This window comes from Penaeus monodon, chromosome 9 (assembly GCF_015228065.2).
Source record: "Penaeus monodon isolate SGIC_2016 chromosome 9, NSTDA_Pmon_1, whole genome shotgun sequence".
In the NCBI taxonomy this organism is placed as follows: Eukaryota; Metazoa; Arthropoda; class Malacostraca; order Decapoda; family Penaeidae; genus Penaeus; species Penaeus monodon.
The window spans coordinates 51,762,077-51,764,576 of NC_051394.1; the positions used below are offsets into that span (position 1 = coordinate 51,762,077).

Below are 2,500 nucleotides of genomic sequence, written 5' to 3' on the forward strand. Positions count from 1 at the left end.
AAATCCCTTTTCCGTATTTTCACTTATTTTTCTTTACTGGTTTGCTTGAAATTCACATTCATTTTAGCCCTCTGCTGTTTCTACGTGTCTAGTATGCAAGGAAACAACAATAAAGAAGTATTTTAAATGCTTTGAGAGAAAACACAGAAGTGAGACAAAAACTAGATCTGAAATAATGCACGTGAACTACACTTGATTTGTGGTGATTTGAAATGGCGTGAGCAAAGGATTTTCTTCCGTGAAATCGTTAATAGGGAATAAGGTAGCTCACGAGTGCTCGGGTGGGAAGCATAACCATATATGATTATAATATTGAAGAGAGGGTAGACACACTATACAACAACCTCTTTACGTGAAGTGTTCCTGAAAGTATAGTATAGTTTGACTGTAGGTGAAAGTTGGCTATTGCTTTGCCACGAATCCTACTCTTATAAGAAGAAGAAGAAAAAAATATGCATGACGGTAAATCGGTTTCATAAACACTTCACGAAAACCTCACCTCTGTAAATATGACAAATACTCTCACCTGTTGTGCATCATCACGACCGTCATTATTAATATCTCTTGTTTTTTTTAATAATTTATTTCTTATTTTTTTTCACTCAGAATACATTTTGATCTTTTACAGAGGAGAGGTAATTTATCCTATCAGCACCATGCGGGTGGAGACTCTTTACCAAACGGTGTTATCCGCTAGTTTGGGTCAGCAGTCTGTGTTTTATTGCCATGGGGACATCCCGTATCTACAACACATTTCTTAGAAGGTAAATTAAACATGGGCAATAGGGTGTACTTTCATGTGGAAAGATATGCAACAAGTGGCAATAGTAGAGGTTGCAGAGCAGGTATTACCACTACCAAAAACTACCAACGGGGGAACAAGGGTGAACATTCTACCGGCAAGCGATCATTTGTCATTCCTTCATTCACTGGTCAACAAAGACTATGAACCACTTACATCAATGGAAAACAGGCGATACCAATTGGATTTATTTTATACACAGGGCGATGAAGAGAAGATAGTGAGAGAGAGGGGGAAAAAATAATCATTAGATTATATGGAAACGGAAACAAGAGAGGTATTGCATCAGCGGAGTCACTAGAGGGGTCAAATTTTAACACTCGGTATGCTAGGAAATTTAATGGTGTTTGCAAATCTAGAGAGACAGATTTCTAAACTCGTCGGGAAGTGAACAAGCTCCATTCTAAGTGACTCGCTAGACTCATAAATGTGCTTTACTTTGGTGATACAACTGGGGTAAACTAAAAGCAGGAAAACCATAGTGAAATAGATTGGAGGGAGTGAATAGAGAGAGGCATTGATTTGAAAAAAGAGTTCTTTTGCTGAATAACAGTCTAGTGAGAGTAGGGTTTAACACCTACATACTGATTACAACAACTGATGCAAGGGAGGGAGGTCATAGCATGACATAGTCTCTGAAGCAAAATATATATATAATTTTATTCTTAAAACTACATAGGGGTAAATGTCATGAATAAAGGAGAATGCATTATGCTCAAAGATAAGAGAAATATCAAGCACATAAATACACCGTCAATACATAGTGTGCAATGCAGACTGAAATTGATCTTCCTCAAAAGGTTATTCCTTGAAGTCTTAAATGACAGTAAATAATAATGACAAAAATATGTATTTCCCAAAAGAACTAAAACCTAATACAATAAAAAGGAAAATGAATTCAGTAATTAGTGTAATTTAATTTCATCATCATCAAAAAAAAAAGAGATTCATGACTATCTAATATAAATTTTAAAGATAATATCATACTTATACGCTTTTTATTTCTAGCATATATTATATTATAGAGTAGTGAGTAATGCAAGTTAGCAGCATCATCTTCACAATAGCTCTTTCTGATATAGATTTAAATATATCAGAAGAAAATGAATTACGCAATGTTAATAACTGTTTTAAAATGTGCAACATTACTAAGCGATTTGTTATTCATCTGATTAATGAATGACACCTGTAAATAAGAAGGAATTAAGTGAGATAACATCTAATATATTTAGCTGATATAATCATCTGGTGAATATGCAAATACATTCAGTCTCTCTCTCTCTCTCTCTCTTTCATACATACCAACACCTACACGAAATATATGTATGTATATATGTATGTATATGCATACATACAATATTTAGTGTGTGAATGCACACTCACATATATACTGCATGTATATTTACATACTTCTAATATGTCTTAATACATATATAATCCAAGCACACAGAATCATACAATACGCTACTGTACTTAAAAATATCCATTATCTAACTAGCAATCATTCACACAAAACAAAACATAAAACAAAAATATATTCATCCCACATATTAAGACATATTAATGAATCCCATCCTAACCACACCTCACTCCTATCCAAACAATCCCGAAGACAGACTTTCAAAGATACTAAAAGAAGAAAAAGATCCTCCCACTTTTCCCCGCCCCCCTTAAACCCGCCCACTTTTCCCTTATCCC

General features: G+C 34.4%; 1 protein-coding gene across 1 annotated transcript in view; it reads right to left on the reverse strand.

Annotated features, from left to right (window-relative positions):
• LOC119576753 (sodium/calcium exchanger 1-like) overlaps positions 1-2,500 on the reverse strand; it is a 36,973-nt gene that overhangs the window by 20,232 nt on the left and 14,241 nt on the right. The gene's annotated exons all lie outside the window — the stretch shown is intronic.